Source organism: Oncorhynchus masou, chromosome 14 (genome assembly GCF_036934945.1).
Source record: "Oncorhynchus masou masou isolate Uvic2021 chromosome 14, UVic_Omas_1.1, whole genome shotgun sequence".
Taxonomy (NCBI): Eukaryota; Metazoa; Chordata; class Actinopteri; order Salmoniformes; family Salmonidae; genus Oncorhynchus; species Oncorhynchus masou.
The window spans coordinates 37637828-37659827 of NC_088225.1; the positions used below are offsets into that span (position 1 = coordinate 37637828).

The window sequence follows — 22000 nt, forward strand, 5'->3', positions numbered from 1 at the left end:
GTGTTTGGAGCATTCTGCAACATCCAGTCATCTACCAGAGTCAGGAGAAACATCAGACAGACACAAAGCCACTTTTAGCATTCAACCTCCACCTCACCAAGCCTGGAGCGTCATCGCATCAACAATCAGAGTCATCAACCAAATCAAAACAGAAATCAAAACAGAAATCAAAACAGAAATCAAAACAGAAATCAAGAAAAACTGATCAAATCAACCAATCAATCAAGTCAATCAATCAAGTCATTCCAGCTTGAATCACAGCTAACAGAAGGGAAAATTAAAAAAAAAACAGGATGCATTGTGGTCCAAAAACACAATCAATGGGTTCCACAGTCCCAGAGTAGAGGTGCAACGAGTCAGTGCATGTCTCAACCAATCAGATTGGATCACGCATCATCAGTCATCATCACGCTAGCAGCTAGACTGAGACACTGAGTGGTAAAACACGCCGTAACACACAAGAGAAAACATACAATCAGAACACAGCTTCAAGAAACACCCAACTCAACCACAAGCCAAAAGAAAGTCACGTGAATTTGAGCGTAGCGCGTTCGAGAAAGAGTGTGTAAGAGAAAGATAGAGAGATAGAGAGAGGTAGAGAGAGAGAGAAATAGATAGAGAGAGGTAGAGAGAGAGAGAGAGGTATATGGAGAGAGGAGGAGAGAGAGAGAGAGAGAGAGCGAGAGAGAGAGAGAGGTAGAGGTAAGGTAGAGAGAGACAGAGAGAGAGAGATAGAGGTAGAGGTAGAGAGAGAGAGAGAGGTAGAGGTAGGTAAGGTAGAGAGACAGAGAGAGAGAGAGGAGAGGTAGAGGAGACAGAGACAGAGAGAGAGCGAGGTAGAGGTAGAGGTAGAGGTAGAGAGAGAGAGAGGTAGAGGTAGAGTGAGGTAGAGTAGAGGTAGAGGTAGAGGAGAGAGAGGTAGAGAGAGGAGAGAGGAGAGGTAGAGAGAGGTAGAGAGACGGAAGGTAGAGAGAGACGGAAGGTAGAGAGAGGTAGAGAGAGAGGTAGAGAGAGGTAGAGAGGGTAGAGGTAGAGAGGTAGAGGTAGAGAGAGGTAGAGGTAGAGAGAGAGATAGAGGTAGAGAGAGGTAGAGAGGTAGAGAGAGGTGGAGAGAGTAGGTAGAGAGGTAGAGAGAGAGGTAGAGAGAGGTAGAGAGAGGTAGAGAGAGAGGTAGAGAGGTAGAGGTAGAGGAGGTAGAGAGAGTAGGAGAGAGAGGTAGAGAGGTAGAGAGAGGTAGAGAGAGGAGGTAGAGAGAGGTAGAGAGAAGTAGAGAGAAGTAGAGAGGTAGAGAGAGGTAGAGGGAGAGAGAGGTAGAGAGAGAGGTAGAGAGGTAGGGAGGTAGAGAGAGGTAGAGAGAGGTAGAGAGTAGAGGTAGAGAGAGGTAGAGGAGGTAGAGAGAGGTAGAGAGTAGGTAGAGGTAGAGGTAGAGGGTAGAGAGGTAGAGAGAGGTAGAGAGAGGTAGAGAGAGGTAGAGAGAGGTAGAGAGGTAGAGAGAGGTAGAGAGAGGTGAGAGAGGTAGAGAGAGGTAGAGAGAGGTAAAGAGAGGGAGAGAGGGAGAGAGAGGTAGAGAGAGTAGAGAGAGACAGAGGGTAGTAATAATACATCTTACCATTCCCAGACCAGTTTTTGGCCCCGCCCACTTGTTTGTGTTTTGTTACCGTGGTAACAGAGTTGGGCGTATACGAGTGGAGCTACCATTGGGAAGATGGAGGAAGGGGAGATGAGAGGAATATGCCTCAAGAGGCCAAAGCAATGGCTGTCATTCCCGCAGTCACTATGCCAGCGTTTGCCAAACTCTGTCCTCTGGACCCCAAACAGGTGCACGTTTTTGGTCAGCTAAACAGCTGAGTCAAATTATAGAAGCTTGTTGATGAGTTGATTACTTGAATCAGCTGTGTGGAGCTAGTGAAAAAAACAAAAGGTGCAGCTCTTGGGTTTGGTAAACCCTGCCCTGTGCACTAAAACCTCTCTCTCTTTTTGCTCTCTGTAGTTCTCTAAAGTTCTCTGTGTGGCTCTTGGTGTCCCGAGGACCGAGTTTGGTAAACCCTGCCCTGTGCACCTAAACCTCTCTCTCTTTTAGCTCTCTGTAGTCCTCTGTGTGGCTCTTGGTGTCCCGGGACCAAGTTTGGTAAACCCTGCCCTGTGCACTAAAACCTCTCTCTCTTTTTGCTCTCTGTAGTTCTCTAAAGTTCTCTGTGTGGCTCTTGGTGTCCCGGGACAGAGTTTGGTAAACCCTGCCCTGTGCACTAAAAGCTCTCTCTCTTTTACCTCACTGTAGCTCTCTGTAGTCCTCTGTGTGGCTCTTGGTGTCCCGAGGACAGAGTTTGGTAAACCCTGCCCTGTGCACTAAAACCTCTCTCTCTTTTAGCTCTCTGTAGTCCTCTGTGTGGCTCTTGGTGTCCCGAGGACAGAGTTTGGTAAACCCTGCCCTGTGCACCAAAACCTCTCTCTCTTTTAGCTCTCAATGGTTCTCTAAAGTTCTCTGTGTGGCTCTTGGTGTCCCGAGGACAGAGTTTGGTAAACCCTGCCCTGTGCACTAAAACCTCTCTCTCTTTTAGCTCTCTGTAGTCCTCTGTGTGGCTCTTGGTGTCCCGAGGACCGAGTTTGGTAAACCCTGCCCTGTGCACCAAAACCTCTCTCTTTTAGCTCTCAATGGTTCTCTAAAGTTCTCTGTGTGGCTCTTGGTGTCCCGAGGACAGAGTTTGGTAAACCCTGCCCTGTGCACTAAAACCTCTCTCTCTTTTAGCTCTCTGTAGTTCTCTGTGTGGCTCCCAAAACATATTGTTATTCTTGGAATTGGATTTGTGAGTTGTCATGGAAACCAAATCAATGTTTCTAGCATAGTGTTGGATGAGACTGAGTGGCAAATACTATCATCGTTCCCTTTAGCTTGTATATATTTCACTTTTTTTCTCCACTGTTTATAGGGGACTGTAGTTTAATCTTCAGGCCACCGTATATCCCTAACCCTGCAGTGAGGTCACTCACTACCCATGATCCTTCTCTGCTTTGTTTACTTCCTGACTTTTTTGAGGAACTGGCTGTAACCCTTTAACTTCAAAAGGACAAAACACAATACAGTTGAAGTCAGAAGTTTGCATGCACCTTAGCCAAATACATTTAAACTCTGTTTTTCACAATTCCTGACATTTAATCCTCGTAAAAATTACGTCTCAGGTCAGTTAGGATCACCACTTTATTTTAAATGTGAAATGGCAGAATAATAGTAGAAAGAATGATTTATTTCAGCTTTAATTTCTTTCATCACATTCCCAGTGGGTCAGAAGTTTACATACACTCAATTAGTGTTTGGTAGCATTGCTTTTAAATTGTTTAACTTGGGTCAAATGTTTCGGGTAGCCTTCCACAAGCTTTCCACAATAAGTTGGGTGAATTTTGGCCCATTCCTCCTGACAGAGCTGGTGTAACTGAGTCAGGTTTGTAGGCATCCTTGCTCGCACATGCTTTTTCAGTTCTGCCCACAAATATTCTATAGGATTGAGGTCAGAGCTTTGTGTTGGCCACTTCAATACCTTGACTCTGTTGTCCTTAAGCCATTTTGCCACAATTTTGGAAGTATGATTGGGGTCATGCAACCAAGCTTTAACTTCCTGACTGAGATGTTGATTCAATATATCCACATAATTTTCCGCCTCATGATGCCATCCATTTTGTGAAGTGCATCAGTCCCTCCTGCAGCAAAGCACCCCCACAACATGATGTTGCCACCCCCATGCTTCACGGTTGGGATGGTGTTATCCGGCTTGCAAGCCCCTCCCCCTTTCCCCTCCAAACATAACGATGGTCATTATGGCAAAACAGTTTTATTTCATCAGACCAGAGGACATTTCTCCAAAAAGTACCATCTTTGTCCTCACATGCAGTTGCAAACCGTGTCGGTCTTTTTTTATGGCGTTTTTGGAGCAGGGGCTTCTTCCTGCTGATATAGGACTTGTTTTACTGTGGATATAGATACTTTTGTGCGGTTTCCTCCAGCATCTTCACAAGGTCCTTTGTTGTTGTTCTGGGATTGATTTGAATTTTCGCACCAAAGTACGTTAATCTCTAGGACACAGAACGCATCTCCTTCCTGAGCTGTATGATGGCTGCCTGGTCCCATGGTGTTTATACTTACATACTATTGTTTGTACAGATGAACGTGGCACCTTCAGGTGTTTGGAAATTGCTCCCAAGGATGAACCAGACTTGTGGAGGTCTACCATTTTTTCTCAGGTCTTGGCTGATTTCTTTTGATTTTCCCATGATGTCAAGCAAAGAGGCACTGAGTTTGAAGGTTGGCCTTGAAATACATCCACAGGTACACCTCCAATTGACTCAAATGATGTCAATTAGCCTATCAGAAGCTTCTAAAGCCATGACATCATTTTCTGGAATTTTCCAAGCTGTTTAAAGGCACAGTCAACTTAGTGTATGTAAACTTCTGACCCACTGGAATTGTGATACAGTGAATTATAAGTGAAATAATCTGTCTGTAAACAATTGTTGGAAAAATGACTTGTGTCATGCACAAAGTAGATGTCCTAACCGACTTGCCTAAACTATAGTTTGTTGACAAGAAATTTGTGGAGTGGTTGAAAAACGAGTTTTAATGACTCCAACCTAGGTGTATGTAAACTTCAGAATTCAACTGTATGTACTTCACAACAAACTTCCAACTGAAGATAACAAATGAGCTCTTTTGAAAATAAATTAGGTCATAACAAAATGACGCAAATCCTGGGAAATATACAACAGTGAACTTGTAGACGTATTAATGGGTGTGAACAAAGAACCCCGACAATAAATCAAAATGGGGGCTGTATGAGGAGAGTTCTGGGAGGGAGGTGATGACGCAGGTGGAGAGACAGGTGACGTGTGTGGGACAGGGTGGAATGGGGGGAGTGAAGCAGACATTATGCACACACACATTCACACACACACTGACAAAGAGGAAGGAGGAGGTAAAGGAGGAAGAGGTAAAAGAGGAAGAGAGGAGGTAAAGGAGGAAGAGGGAGGAGGTAAAGGAGGAAGAGGAGGAGGTAAAGGAGAAGAGGAGGAGGTAAAGGAGGAAGAGGGAGGAGGTAAAGGAGGAAAGAGGAGGAGGTAAGGAGGGGTGGGAGGAGGTAAAGGAGGATGAGGAGGAGGTAAAGGAGGAAGAGGAGGAGGTAAAGGAGGAAGAGGAGGAGGTAAAGAGGAAGAGGAGGAGGTAAAGGAGGAAGAGGAGGAGGTAAAGGAGGAAGAGGAGGAGGAAAGGAGGAAGAGGGAGGAGGTAAAGGAGGAAGGGGAGGAGGTAAAGGAGGAAGAGGAGGAGGTAAAGGAGGAAAGGAGGAGGTAAAGAGGAAGAGGAGGGAGGTAAAGGAGGAAGAGGAGGAGGTAAAGGAGGAAGAGGGAGGAGGTAAAGGAGGAAGAGGGAGGAGGTAAAGGAGGAAGAGGAGGAGGTAAAGGAGGAAGAGGGAGGAGGTAAAGGAGGAAGAGGGAGGAGGTAAAGGAGGAAGAGGAGGAGGTAAAGGAGGAAGTATTGGTAACATGCACCTCTATTTTACGGCCTTCTACGACCGTGCCGTGTAATTTGTCTCGCGCCCTGTCAGCGTCCGCACTATGCTCGAATGTTACGAACCCAAAACCCTGCGTGCAAGGATGGAGAGGGAGAGAACAGCATGCATGTTATTCATGTCATTATGACTATAATCATTATGCATATTATTACTGTCATTACTCCTGTTTCTCCTGCCAGTAAAACAGCCTGGGCTGGTGTTCAGTAGAATAAAAGGAGAAAACACATTGAAATGTAAATAGATGAAGCACACTATTATAGGCCAGCTTTAGGCAGGAACCCCCTCTGCTTCAAAACGTTTTGCTCATCTTCTCGCCTCTAACACACATCTCTATCCTCTAGCTTCCTGTAACACACATCTCTATCCTCTAGCTTCCTCTAACACATCTCTCACCTCTAGCTTCATCTTACACATCTCTATCCTCTAGCTTCCTGTAACACACATCTCTATCCTCTAGCTTCCTGTAACACACATCTCTATCCTCTAGCTTCCTGTAACACACATCTCTATCCTCTAGCTTCCTCTAACACATCTCTAACCTCTAGCTTCCTCTAACACATCTCTAACCTCTAGCTTCCTCTAACACACATCTCTATCCTCTAGCTTCCTGTAACACACATCTCTATCCTCTAGCTTCCTGTAACACACATCTCTATCCTCTAGCTTCCTGTAACACACATCTCTAGCTTCCTCTAACACATCTCTAACCTCTAGCTTCCTCTAACACATCTCTAACCTCTAGCTTCCTCTAACACACATCTCTAGTTTCCTTTAAAACACATCTCTAACATCTAGCTTCCTCTAGCACATCTTTAACCTCTAGCTTCCTCTAACACATCTCTAACCTCCAGCTTCATCTAACACATCTCTAACCTCTTGCTTCCTCTAACACATCTCTAACCTCTAGCTTCATCTAACACATCTCTAACCTCTTGCTTCCTCTAACACATCTCTAACCTCTTGCTTCCTCTAACACATCTCTAACCTCTAGCTTCATCTAACACATCTCTAACCTCTTGCTTCCTCTAACACATCTCTAACCTCTTGCTTCCTCTAACACATCTCTAACCTCTAGCTTCATCTAACACATCTCTAACCTCTTGCTTCCTCTAACACATCTCTAACCTCTTGCTTCCTCTAACACATCTCTAACCTCTTGCTTCCTCTAACACATCTCTAACCTCTTGCTTCCTCTAACACATCTCTAACCTCTAGCTTCATCTAACACATCTCTAACCTCTTGCTTCCTCTAACACATCTCTAACCTCTTGCTTCCTCTAACACATCTCTAACCTCTTGCTTCCTCTAACACATCTCTAACCTCTTGCTTCCTCTAACACATCTCTAACCTCTAGCTTCATCTAACACATCTCTAACCTCTTGCTTCCTCTAACACATCTCTAACCTCTTGCTTCCTCTAACACATCTCTAACCTCTAGCTTCCCCTGAAACACATCTCTAACCTCTTGCTTCCTCGAACACATCTCTATCCTCTAGCTTCCTCGAACACACATCTCTATCCTCTAGCTTCCCCTGAAACACATCTCTAACCTCTAGCTTCATCTTACACATCTCTATCCTCTAGCTTCCCCTGAAACACATCTCTAACCTCTAGCTTCATCTAACACATCTCTAACCTCTAGCTTCCTCGAACACACATCTCTAACCTCCAGCTTCCTCTAACACATCTCTAACCTCTAGCTTCATCTAACACATCTCTAACCTCTTGCTTCCTCTAACACATCTCTAACCTCTAGCTTCATCTTACACATCTCTATCCTCTAGCTTCCCCTAAAACACATCTCTAACCTCTAGCTTCATCTAACACATCTCTAACCTCTAGCTTCCTCGAACACACATCTCTAACCTCCAGCTTCCTCTAACACATCTCTAACCTCTAGCTTCATCTAACACATCTCTAACCTCTAGCTTCATCTAACACATCTCTAACCTCTAGCTTCATCTAACACATCTCTAACCTCTAGCTTCATCTAACACATCTCTAACCTCTTGCTTCCTCTAATACATCTCTAACCTCTAGCTTCATCTTACACATCTCTAACCTCTTGCTTCCTCTAACACATCTCTATCCTCTAGCTTCCCCTAAAACACATCTCTAACCTCTAGCTTCTTCTAACACATCTCTAACCTCTAGCTTCATCTAACACATCTCTAACCTCTAGCTTCATCTAACACATCTCTAACCTCTTGCTTCCTCTAACACATCTCTAACCTCTAGCTTCATCTTACACATCTCTATCCTCTAGCTTCCCTAAAACACATATCTAACCTCTAGCTTCTTCTAACATATCTCTAACCCCAGCTTCATCTTACACATCTCTATCCTCTAGCTTCCTCTACAACACATCTCTAACCTCTAGCTTCCTCTAACACATCTCTAACCTCTAGCTTCATCTAACACATCTCTAACCTCTTGCTTCCTCTAACACATCTCTAACCTCTAGCTTCATCTTACACATCTCTATCCTCTAGCTTCCCCTAAAACACATCTCTAACCTCTAGCTTCATCTAACACATCTCTAACCTCTAGCTTCCTCGAACACACATCTCTAACCTCCAGCTTCCTCTAACACATCTCTAACCTCTAGCTTCATCTAACACATCTCTAACCTCTAGCTTCATCTAACACATCTCTAACCTCTAGCTTCATCTAACACATCTCTAACCTCTTGCTTCCTCTAATACATCTCTAACCTCTAGCTTCATCTTACACATCTCTAACCTCTTGCTTCCTCTAACACATCTCTATCCTCTAGCTTCCCCTAAAACACATCTCTAACCTCTAGCTTCTTCTAACACATCTCTAACCTCTAGCTTCATCTAACACATCTCTAACCTCTAGCTTCATCTAACACATCTCTAACCTCTTGCTTCCTCTAACACATCTCTAACCTCTAGCTTCATCTTACACATCTCTATCCTCTAGCTTCCCCTAAAACACATATCTAACCTCTAGCTTCTTCTAACATATCTCTAACCCCAGCTTCATCTTACACATCTCTATCCTCTAGCTTCCTCTACAACACATCTCTAACCTCTAGCTTCCTCTAACACATCTCTAACCTCTAGCTTCCTCTAACACAGCTCTAGCTCTAGCTTCCTCTAACACATCTCTATCCTCTAGCTTCCTGTAACACATCTCTAACCTCTAGCTTCCTCTAACACATCTCTATCCTCTAGCTTCCTGTAACACATCTCTAACCTCTAGCTTCCTCTAACAACTACCATGCAAAAGAGAAACACAACGCATCACCTACCTTAGAGCCCCGCTCGTTAAAAATGATTTCAACATCTAAGATTTGACCAAATTGCTGGAAGGAAAGACAGAAAACAACGCCAGAGTCAATGACATACTTTATGCAGGATTGTAAATGATTCACTTATGGGGGATAACATAAGTAAGTGTAGTGTCATACTCACACCAAACATCTGCCTGAGGTCTGGGTCCCTGAATCTGAAGGGTATGTTGGAGACATGGAGACGCTTGGGTTGAGTCTTACTGTTAGGACTGTCAGACGACTGGCTCTGCTGCTGACTGTCTGTCTGAGACTCATCCTCTGTCTGCTGGGGGAGGGGGAGGGAGGGAGGGAGGGAGGGAGGGAGGGAGAGGGAGGGAGGGAGGGAGGGAGGGAGGGGGGAGGGAGGGGGAGGGGAGGGAGGGAGGAGGGAGGGGGAGGGAGGGAGGGAGGGAGGGAGGGAGGGAAGGGGGAGGGAGGGAGGAGGGAGGGAGGGGGGGGGGAGGGAGGGAGGGGGGAGGGGGGGAGGGGGGGGGGGAGGGAGGGGAGGGAGGGAGAGAGGGAGGGAGGGAAGGGGAGGGAGGGAGGGAGGGAGGGAGGGGGGGAGGGAGGGGGAGGGGAGGGAGGGAGGGGGAGGGAGGGAAGAGAAAGGGGAGGGAGGGAGGGAGGGAGGGGGGAGGGAGGAGGGAGGGGGAGGGGGGGAGGGAGGGAGGGAGGGAGAGAGGGAGAGGAAGGGAGGGAGGGAGGAGGGGAGGGAGGGAGGGAGGGAGAGAGGGGGGAGGGAGGGGGAGAGAAAGGGAGGGAGGGAGGGAGGGGAAGAGAGAAAGGGGAGGGAGGGAGGGAGGGAGGGGGGAGGAGGGAGGGAGGGAAGAGAAAGGGGAGGGAGGGGGAGGGGAGGGGGAGGGAGGGGGGGGGAGGGGAGGGAGAGAGGGAGGGAGAGGAGGGAGGGAGGGAGGGAGGAGGGGGGGGAGGGAGGGGGGAGAAGGGGGGGAGGGAGGGAGGGAGGAGGAAGAGAAAGGGGAGGGAGGGAGGGAGGGGGAGAGAGGGGGGGAGGGAGGGAAGAGAAAGGGGGAGGGAGGGAGGGAGGAAGAGAGAAAGGGGAGGGAGGGAGGGAGGAGGGAGGGAGGGGGAGGGGGAGGGAGGGAGGGAGGGAGGGAAGAGGGGAGGGGAGGGGGGAGGGAGGGAGGAGGGAGGGAGGGAGGGAGGGAGGGAGGGGGGGAGGGGGAGGGGGGGAAGAGAAAGGGGGAGGGAGGGAGGAGGGAGGGGGGAGGGGGGAGGGAGGGAGGAGGGGGGGAGGGAGGGAGAGAGAGGGAGGGAGGAAGGAAGGGAGGAGGAGGGAGGGAGAGAGGGGGAGGGAGGAAGAGAAAGGGGAGGGAGGGGGGGGAGGGAAGGGGGGGAGGGAGGGAGGGAGGGGGAGGGAGGGGAGGGAGGGAGGGAGGGAAGAAAGGGGGGAGGGAGGGAGGGAGGGGAGGGGGAGGGAGGGGAGGGAGGGGAGGAGGGAGAGAGAGGGAGGGGAGGGAGGGAGGAGGGAAGGGGAGGGAGGGAGGGAGGGGAGGGGGGAGGGAGGGAGGGAGGGGGAGGGAGGGGAGGGGGAGGGGGGGGGGGAGGGAGGGAGGGGGAGGGAGGGGGAGAGAGGGAGGAGAGGAAGGGAGGGAGGGAGGGAGGGAGGGAGGGAGGGAGGGGAGGGAGGGAGGGAGGGAGGGAGGAGGAGGGGGGAGGGGGGGAGAGAAGGGGAGGGGGGAGGGAGGGAAGAGAAAGGGAGGGAGGGAGGGGGGAGGGGGAGGGAGGGAGGGAGGGAAGAGAAAGGGGAGGGAGGGGAGGGAGGAGGGAGGGAGGAGGGGGGAGGGAGGGGAGGGAGAGGGAGGGAGAGGAAGGGAGGAGGGAGGGGGGAGGGAGGGAGGGGGGGGAGGGAAGAGAAAGGGGGAGGGAGGGAGGGAGGGAGGGAAGAGAAAGGGGGGAGGGAGGGAGGGAGGGAGGGGGGAGAGGGGGGAGGGAGGGAAAGAGAAAGGGGAGGGAGGGAGGGAGGGAGGGAAGAGAAAGGGAGGGAGGGAGGGAGGGGGAGGGGGAGGGGAGGGAGGGAGGGAGGGAGGGAAGAGAAAGGGGAGGGGGAGGGAGGGAGGGAGGGAGGGGGGGAGGGAGGGAGGGAGGGGAGGGAGGAGGGAGGGAGGGAGGGAGGGAAGAGAAAGGGGAGGGAGGGAGGGGAGGGGGAGGGGAGGGGGAGGGAGGGAGGGGGAGGGAGGGAGAGAGGGAGGAGAGGGAGGAAGGGAGGGAGGGGGAGGGAGGGAGAGAGGGGGAGGGGGGAGGGAAGAGAAAGGGGAGGGAGGGAGGGGGGAGGGAAGAGAAAGGGGGAGGGAGGGAGGGGAGGGAGGGAGGGAGAGGAGGGGGGAGGGGAGGGAGGGAGGGAAGAGAAAGGGGAGGGAGGGAGGGAGGGAGGGAGGGAGGGGGAGGGAGGGAGGGAGGGAGGGAGGGAGGGAGAGAGGGAGGGAGGGAGGGAGGGAAGAGAAAGGGGAGGGAGGGGAGGGAGGGAGGGAGGGAGGGGGAGGGAGGGAGGGAGGGAGGGGGGGGAGGGAGGGAGGGGGGAGGGAGGGAGAGAGGGAGAGAGGGAGGGAGAGGAAGGGAGGGAGGGAGGGAGGGAGGGAGGGAGAGAGGGAGGGAGGGAGGGAGGGGAGGGGAGAGGGGGAGGGAGGGAAGAGAAAGGGGAGGGAGGGAGGGAGGGAAGAGAAAGGGGAGGGAGGGAGGGAGGGAGGGGGAGGGAGGGAGGGAAGAGAAAGGGGAGGGAGGGAGGGAGGGAGGGAGGGAGGGAGGGAGGGAGGGAGGGAGGGAGGGAGGGAGGGAGGGAGAGAGGGAGGGAGAGGAAGGGAGGGAGACAGAATTATACTCACAAAATAACTAAACACAGAAATACAGGTTGACCTCTAGTGTCATACCAGAACATCTAATCTATACTAGAATGACACAAGCTGATCTATACTAGAATGACTAGGGGTGAACAGCTGATCTATAGTAGAATGACTCTAGAGGTGAACAGCTGATCTATACTAGAATGGCTCTAGAGGTGAACAGCTGATCTATACTAGAATGACTAGAGGTTAACATATGATATATACTAGAATGTCTCTAGAGGTGAACAGCTGATCTATACTAGAATGACTAGGGGTGAACAGCTGATCTATACTAAGATGACACTAGAGGTGAACAGCTGATCTATACGAGAATTACTTGATAGAGGTGAACAGCTGAACTATACTAGAATGGCTTTGGAGGTGAACAGCTGATCTATACTAGAATAACAAAAGATGAACAGCTGATCTATACCAGAATGACTAGGGGTGAACAGCTGTTCTATACTAGAATGACACTAGATGTGAACAGCTGATCTATACTAGACTGACTAGGGGTGAACAGCTGATCTATACTAGAATGGCTCTAGAGGTGAACAGCTGATCTATACTAGAATGGCTCTAGTGGTGAACAGCTGATCTATACTAGAATAACAAAAGATGAACAGCTGATCTATACTAGAATGACTAGGGGTGAACAGCTGATCTATAGTAGAATGGCACTAGAGGTGAACAGCTGATCTATACTAGAATGGCTCTAGAGGTGAACAGCCGATCTATACTAGAATGACTAGAGGTGAACAGCTGATCTATACTAGAATGGCACTAGATGTGAACAGCTGATCTATAGTAGAATGGCTCTAGAGGTGAACAGCCGATCTATACTAGAATGACTAGATGTGAACAGCTGATCTATACTAGAATGACTCTAGAGGTGAACAGCTGATCTATACTAGAATGGCACTAGAGGTGAACAGCTGATCTATACTAGAATGGCTCTAGAGGTGAACAGCTGATCTATACTAGAATGGCTCTAGAGGTGAACAGCTGATCTATACTAGAATGACTAGAGGTGAACATCTGATCTATACTAGAATGGCTCTAGAGGTGAACAGCTGATCTATACTGGAATGACTAGGGGTGAACAGCTGATCTATACTAAGATGACACTAGAGGTGAACAGCTGATCTATACGAGAATTACTTGATAGAGGTGAACAGCTGAACTATACTAGAATGGCTTTGGAGGTGAACAGCTGATCTATACTAGAATAACAAAAGATGAACAGCTGATCTATACCAGAATGACTAGGGGTGAACAGCTGATCTATACTAGAATGGCTCTAGAGGTGAACAGCTGATCTATACTAGAATGGCTCTAGAGGTGAACAGCTGATCTATACTAGAATAACAAAAGATGAACAGCTGATCTATACTAGAATGACTAGGGGTGAACAGCTGATCTATACTAGAGTGACACTAGAGGTGAACAGCTGATCTATACTAGAATGACACTAGAGGTGAACAGCTGATCTATACTAGAATGGCTCTAGAGGTGAACAGCTGATCTATAATAGAATGGCTCTAGAGGTGAACAGCTGATCTATACTAGAATGACAAAAGGTGAACAGCTGATCTATACTAGAATGACTAGAGTTGAACAGCTGATCTATACTAGAATGTCAACAGTTGATCTATATTTACACTCAAGTCAGTCTTGTTCCACTGTCTGGCCTGAGATGACACACACACACACACACACACACACACACACACACACACACACACACACACACACACACACACACACACACACACAATACTAAAATGTATAGCCTAAAAACATGGTTAAAACTGTCATGTTTGATACTATATGCATCCATAGCATCTATAGCATCTATAGCATCCATAGCATCTATAGCATCTATAGCATCCATAGCATCTATAGCATCCATAGCATTCATAGCATCCATAGCATCTATAGCATCCATAGCATCCATAGCATCCATAGCATCTATAGCATCTATAGCATCCATAGCATCTATAGCATCCATAGCATCTATAGCATCTATAGCATCCATAGCATCTATAGCATCCATAGCTCTGTCTATGAATTTGAGAGGTTGCATTTCTCCAGCACCAATCCCCCCCACGTTTTACGGAAACAGTGTTGGGGGGGTTACGCTTTGTTAATGTTTTAACTGCTGATTGCCACTTTAAGAGCGAATAGTGTACGGAGCTAACAGATGTTAGCAGCTGTTTTCTACACCTTCCACACCGGATGGAGCACTATATTTAACGAAAGCCCAAAAGGAGACGTTCATCGTCGGAACCTTCATAGCTGTTCATCGTGTTAAATCTCCAAGCTGTTTCCCAAAACCATTGTTACTAAAGATGAAGTAGAAAACGCTGGTTATTGACCGGCTGCCTCAGACCTCTCATGGAACAGCTAAGTCTTTTCCCCACACACTTAGAACAAGAAGGTGCTATCTAGAACCTCAAAGGGTTCTTCAGCTGTCCCCAAAGGAGAACCTTTTGAAGAACCCTTTTGAGATTACTGGTAGAACTCTTTTGGTTCCAGGTAGAACTATTTTGGTTCCAGGTAGAACCCTTTTGGTTCCAGGTAGAACTCTTTTGGTTCCAGGTAGAACCCTTTGGAACCCTTTGTCAAAGAGTGTACCGCGTCACGTTATATACACAGAAGATCTCCGCTGAACATAGAATCAAGATGTTTGGTTCTGTGTGAGCAGCAATAAAGTCACAAGGAAGTTGAATACAAATGCAAAGTTGCCAACAGTTACAAACAAGAGAAGGATAAACAGATGCTTCACTAAGAAAACCCAGATGACCGCATTTAAATATAAATAGCCCACAGTAGAGGCTACATAGGACAATATCATTCAATAATATCACTGCAGGAGCACTTAGAAGATGCGTAGCGACACCTCAGATTTACTATTGCTTCAGTTCCTGTTCCTCTTGTAGAATATTATCTAAAACATTATTGTAGTGCTCCTGTTCCTCTTGTAGAATATCATCTAAAACAGTATAGAGCAGTTCCTGTTCCTCTTGTAGAATATTATCTAAAACAGTATAGAGCAGTTCCTGTTCCTCTTGTAGAATATTATCTAAAGCAGTATTGTAGAGTTCCCGTTCCTCTTATAGAATATTATCTAAAACAGTATTGTAGAGTTCCTGTTCCTCTTATAGAATATTATCTAAAACAGTATAGAGCAGTTCCTGTTCCTCTTATAGAATATTATCTAAAACAGTATTGTAGATCTCCTGTTCCTCTTGTAGAATATTATCTAAAACAGTATTGTAGAGCTCCTGTTCCTCTTGTAGAATATTATCTAAAACAGTATAGAGCAGTTCCTGTTCCTCTTATAGAATATCATCTAAAACAGTATAGAGCAGTTCCTGTTCCTCATGTAGAATATTATCTAAAACAGTATAGAGCAGTTCCTGTTCCTCTTGTAGAATATTATCTAAAGCAGTATTGTAGAGTTCCCGTTCCTCTTATAGAATATTATCTAAAACAGTATTGTAGAGTTCCTGTTCCTCTTGTAGAATATGATCTAAAACAGTATTGTAGAGCTCCTGTTCCTCTTGTAGAATATTATCTAAAACAGTATAGAGCAGTTCCTGTTCCTCTTATAGAATATTATCTAAAACAGTATAGAGCAGTTCCTGTTCCTCTTATAGAATATTATCTAAAACAGTATAGAGCAGTTCCTGTTCCTCTTATAGAATATCATCTAAAACAGTATAGAGCAGTTCCTGTTCCTCTTGTAGAATATTATCTAAAACAGTATAGAGCAGTTCCTGTTCCTCTTGTAGAATATTATCTAAAACAGTATTGTAGAGTTCCTGTTCCTCTTGTAGAATATTATCTAAAACAGTATTGTAGAGCTCCTGTTCCTCTTGTAGAATATTATCTAAAACAGTATAGAGCAGTTCCTGTTCCTCTTATAGAATATGATCTAAAACAGTATAGAGCAGTTCCTGTTCCTCTTATAGAATATTATCTAAAACAGTATTGTAGAGTTCCTGTTCCTCTTGTAGAATATTATCTAAAACAGTATTGTAGAGCTCCTGTTCCTCTTGTAGAATATTATCTAAAACAGTATTGTAGAGCTCCTGTTCCTCTTATAGAATATTATCTAAAACAGTATTGTAGAGCTCCTGTTCCTCTTGTAGAATATTATCTAAAACAGTATTGTAGAGTTCCTGCTCCTCTTGTAGAATATTATCTAAAGCAGTATTGTAGATCTCCTGCACCTAAACAGCACCGACATCTATTTCAGTCCAAGTCAAGCACTGATTAATACTGGAAATAAATGTCATGTTTATTCAGTTGACTTCCATTTAGCTAATTGCAGGCTGTAATAACATGTGCACAGTGAAGAGGTACACAAACCAGGGATGGAGAGCGTTATTATTGGGAAATTAAACCACCTCAATGTCTCTAGCCAACAGGTGATTAATATCTCTCTAGAAACTGATCCGACGTCAGAATTGTGGAACAATGATAATGTTAAGGTAAGACTTGAATGGAGAAAGCTGATCCGAGAGCCACACAGTCCTCTACTGTCTATATATCCTAAAGAGACAGACCCAGTCCTCTACTGTCTATATATCCTATAGACCCAGTCCTCTACTGTCTATATATCCTATAGCGACAGACCCAGTCCTCTACTGTCTATATATCCTATAGACCCAGTCCTCTACTGTCTATATATCCTATAGACCAGTCCTCTACTGTCTATATATCCTATAGAGACAGACCCAGTCCTCTACTGTATATATATATATATCCTATAGACCAGTCCTCTACTGTCTATATATCCTATAGAGACAGACCCAGTCCTCTACTGTATATATATCCTATAGACCAGTCCTCTACTGTCTATATATCCTATAGAGACAGACCCAGTCCTCTACTGTATATATATCCTATAGACTCAGTCCTCTACTGTCTATATATCCTATAGACCCTGTCCTCTACTGTCTATATATCCTATAGACCCAGTCCTCTACTGTCAATATATCCTATAGAGACAGACCCTGTCCCCTACTGTCTATATATCCTATAGACCCTGTCCTCTACTGTCTATATATCCTATAGACCCAGTCCTCTACTGTCTATATATCCTATAGAGACAGACTCTGTCCTCTACTGTCTATATATCCTATAGACCCAGTCCTCTACTGTCTATATATCCTATAGACCCAGTCCTCTACTGTCTATATATCCTATAGACCCTGTCCTCTACTGTCTATATATCCTATAGACTCAGTCCTCTACTGTCTATATATCCTATAGACCCAGTCCTCTACTGTCTATATATCCTATAGAGACAGACCCAGTCCTCTACTGTCTATATATCCTATAGACCCAGTCCTCTACTGTCTATATATCCTATAGACCCAGTCCTCTACTGTCTATATATCCTATAGAGACAGACCCAGTCCTCTACTGTCTATATATCCTATAGACCCAGTCCTCTACTGTCTATATATCCTATAGACCCTGTCCTCTACTGTCTATATATCCTATAGACCCAGTCCTCTACTGTCTATATATCCTATAGACCCTGTCCTCTACTGTCTATATATCCTATAGACCCAGTCCTCTACTGTCTATATATCCTATAGACCCTGTCCTCTACTGTCTATATATCCTATAGACTCAGTCCTCTACTGTCTATATATCCTATAGACCCAGTCCTCTACTGTCTATATATCCTATAGACCCAGTCCTCTACTGTCTATATATCCTATAGACCCTGTCCTCTACTGTCTATATATCCTATAGACCCAGTCCTCTACTGTCTATATATCCTATAGAGACAGACCCTGTCCTCTACTGTCTATATATCCTATAGACCCAGTCCTCTACTGTCTATATATCCTATAGACCCTGTCCTCTACTGTCTATATATCCTATAGACTCAGTCCTCTACTGTCTATATATCCTATAGACCCAGTCCTCTACTGTCTACATATCCTATAGAGACAGACCCAGTCCTCTACTGTCTATATATCCTATAGACCCAGTCCTCTACTGTCTATATATCCTATAGAGACAGACCCAGTCCTCTACTGTCTATATATCCTATAGACCCTGTCCTCTACTGTCTATATATCCTATAGACCCAGTCCTCTACTGTCTATATATCCTATAGAGACAGACCCTGTCCTCTACTGTCTATATATCCTATAGACCCAGTCCTCTACTGTCTGTATATCCTATAGACCCAGTCCTCTACTGAATATATATATCCTATAGACCCAGTCCTCTACTGTCTATATATCCTAGAGAGACAGACCCTGTCCTCTACTGTCTATATATCCTATAGACCCAGTCCTCTACTGTCTATATATCCTATAGACCCAGTCCTCTACTGTCTATATATCCTATAGACCCAGTCCTCTACTGTCTATATATAGTATAGAGACAGACCCTGTCCTCTACTGTCTATATATCCTATAGACCCAGTCCTCTACTGTCTATATATCCTAGAGAGACAGACCCAGTCCTCTACTGTCTATATATCCTATAGACCCAGTCCTCTACTGTCTATATATCCTATAGACTCAGTCCTCTACTGTCTATATATCCTATAGACCCAGTCCTCTACTGTCTATATATCCTATAGAGACAGACCCAGTCCTCTACTGTCTATATATCCTATAGACCCAGTCCTCTACTGTCTATATATCCTATAGACCCAGTCCTCTACTGTCTATATATCCTATAGAGACAGACCCAGTCCTCTACTGTCTATATATCCTATAGAGACAGACCCAGTCCTCTACTGTCTATATATCCTATAGACCCAGTCCTCTACTGTCTATATATCCTATAGAGACAGACCCAGTCCTCTACTGTCTATAAATCCTATAGACCCAGTCCTCTACTGTCTATATATCCTATAGAGACAGACCCAGTCCTCTACTGTATATATATCCTATAGACCCAGTCCTCTACTGTCTATATATCCTATAGAGACAGACCCAGTCCTCTACTGTCTATATATCCTATAGACCCAGTCCTCTACTGTCTATATATCCTATAGAGACAGACCCAGTCCTCTACTGTATATATATCCTATAGACCCAGTCCTCTACTGTCTATATATCCTATAGACCCAGTCCTCTACTGTCTATATATCCTATAGACTCAGTCCTCTACTGTCTATATATCCTAGAGAGACAGACCCTGTCCTCTACTGTCTATATATCCTATAGACTCAGTCCTCTACTGTCTATATATCCTATAGACCCAGTCCTCTACTGTCTATATATCCTATAGAGACAGACCCAGTCCTCTACTGTCTATATATCCTATAGACTCAGTCCTCTACTGTCAATATATCCTATAGAGACAGACCCAGTCCTCTACTGTCTATATATCCTATAGAGACAGACCCTGTCCTCTACTGTCTATATATCCTATAGAGACAGACCCAGTCCTCTACTGTCTATATATCCTATAGACCCAGTCCTCTACTGTATATATATCCTATAGACCCAGTCCTCTACTGTATATATATCCTATAGACCCAGTCCTCTACTGTCTATATATCCTATAGAGACAGACCCTGTCCTCTACTGTCTATATATCCTATAGACCCAGTCCTCTACTGTCTATATATCCTATAGACTCAGTCCTCTACTGTCTATATATCCTATAGAGACAGACCCTGTCCTCTACTGTATATATATCCTATAGACCCAGTCCTCTACTGTCCATATATCCTATAGAGACAGACCCAGTCCTCTACTGTCTATATATCCTATAGACCCAGTCCTCTACTGTCTATATATCCTACAGAGACAGACCCTGTCCTCTACTGTCTATATATCCTACAGAGACAGACCCTGTCCTCTACTGTCTACATATCCTATAGAGACAGACCCTGTCCTCTACTGTATATATATCCTATAGACCCAGTCCTCTACTGTCCATATATCCTATAGAGACAGACCCAGTCCTCTACTGTCTATATCCTATAGACCCAGTCCTCTACTGTCCATATATCCTATAGAGACAGACCCAGTCCTCTACTGTCTATATATCCTATAGACCCAGTCCTCTACTGTCTATATATCCTACAGACCCAGTCGTCTACTGTCTATATATCCTATAGACCCAGTCCTCTACTGTCTATATATCCTATAGACCCAGTCCTCTACTGTCTATATATCCTATAGACCCAGTCCTCTACTGTCTATATATCCTATAGACCCAGTCCTCTACTGTCTATATATCCTATAGAGACAGACCCAGTCCTCTACTGTCTATATATCCTATAGACCCAGTCCTCTACTGTCTATATATCCTATAGACCAGTCCTCTACTGTCTATATATCCTATAGAGACAGACCCAGTCCTCTACTGTCTATATATCCTATAGACCCAGTCCTCTACTGTCTATATATCCTATAGAGACAGACCCAGTCCTCTACTGTCTATATATCCTATAGACCCAGTCCTCTACTGTCTATATATCCTATAGACCCAGTCCTCTACTGTCTATATATCCTATAGACCCAGTCCTCTACTGTCTATATATCCTATAGACCCAGTCCTCTACTGTCTATTTTTCCTATAGACCTAGTCCTCTACTGTATATATATCCTATAGACCCAGTCCTCTACTGTCTATTTTTCCTATAGACCCAGTCCTCTACTGTATATATATATCCTATAGACCCAGTCCTCTACTGTATATATATCCTATAGACCCTGTCCTCTACTGTCTATATATCCTATAGACCCAGACCCAGTCCTCTACTGTCTATATATCCTATAGACCCAGACCCAGTCCTCTACTGTCTATATATCCTATAGACCCAGTCCTCTACTGTCTATATATCCTATAGACCCAGTCCTCTACTGTCTATATATCCTATAGACCCAGACCCAGTCCTCTACTGTCTATATATCCTATAGACCCAGTCCTCTACTGTCTATATATCCTATAGACCCAGTCCTCTACTGTCTATATATCCTATAGACCCTGTCCTCTACTGTCTATATATCCTATAGACCCAGACCCAGTCCTCTACTGTATATATATCCTATAGACCCAGACCCAGTCCTCTACTGTCTATATATCCTATAGACCCAGTCCTCTACTGTCTATATATCCTATAGACCCAGACCCAGTCCTCTACTGTCTATATATCCTATAGACCCAGTCCTCTACTGTCTATATATCCTATAGAGACAGACCCAGTCCTCTACTGTCTATATATCCTATAGACCCAGTCCTCTACTGTATATATATCCTATAGACCCAGTCCTCTACTGTCTATATATCCTATAGACCCAGTCCTCTACTGTCTATATATCCTATAGACCCAGACCCAGTCCTCTACTGTCTATATATCCTATAGACCCAGTCCTCTACTGTCTATTTTTCCTATAGACCCAGTCCTCTACTGTATATATATCCTATAGACCCAGTCCTCTACTGTCTATTTTTCCTATAGACCCAGTCCTCTACTGTATATATATCCTATAGACCCAGTCCTCTACTGTCTATATATCCTATAGACCCAGTCCTCTACTGTCTATATATCCTATAGACCCAGTCCTCTACTGTCTATATATCCTATAGACCCAGTCCTCTACTGTCTATTTTTCCTATAGACTCAGTCCTCTACTGTCTATATATCCTATAGACCCAGTCCTCTACTGTTTATATATCCTATAGACCCAGTCCTCTACTGTCTATATATCCTATAGACCCAGTCCTCTACTGTCTATATATCCTATAGAGACAGACCCAGTCCTCTACTGAATATATATCCTATAGACCCAGTCCTCTACTGTCAATATATCCTATAGACCCAGTCCTCTACTGTCTATATATCCTACAGACCCAGTCCTCTACTGTCTATATATCCTATAGAGACAGACCCTGTCATCTACTGTCTATATATCCTATAGACCCAGTCCTCTACTGTCTATATATCCTATAGAGACAGACCCAGTCCTCTACTGAATATATATCCTATAGACCCAGTCCTCTACTGTATATATATCCTATAGACCCAGTCCTCTACTGTCTATATATCCTATAGACCCAGTCCTCTACTGTCTATATATCCTATAGACCCAGTCCTCTACTGTCTATATATCCTATAGACCCAGTCCTCTACTGTCTATTTTTCCTATAGACTCAGTCCTCTACTGTCTATATATCCTATAGACCCAGTCCTCTACTGTTTATATATCCTATAGACCCAGTCCTCTACTGTCTATATATCCTATAGACCCAGTCCTCTACTGTCTATATATCCTATAGAGACAGACCCAGTCCTCTACTGAATATA

General features: G+C 45.4%; 1 pseudogene; it reads right to left on the reverse strand.

The window, feature by feature from the left end:
- LOC135553895 (RNA binding protein fox-1 homolog 1-like) overlaps positions 1–22000 on the reverse strand; it is a 136471-nt pseudogene that overhangs the window by 48449 nt on the left and 66022 nt on the right.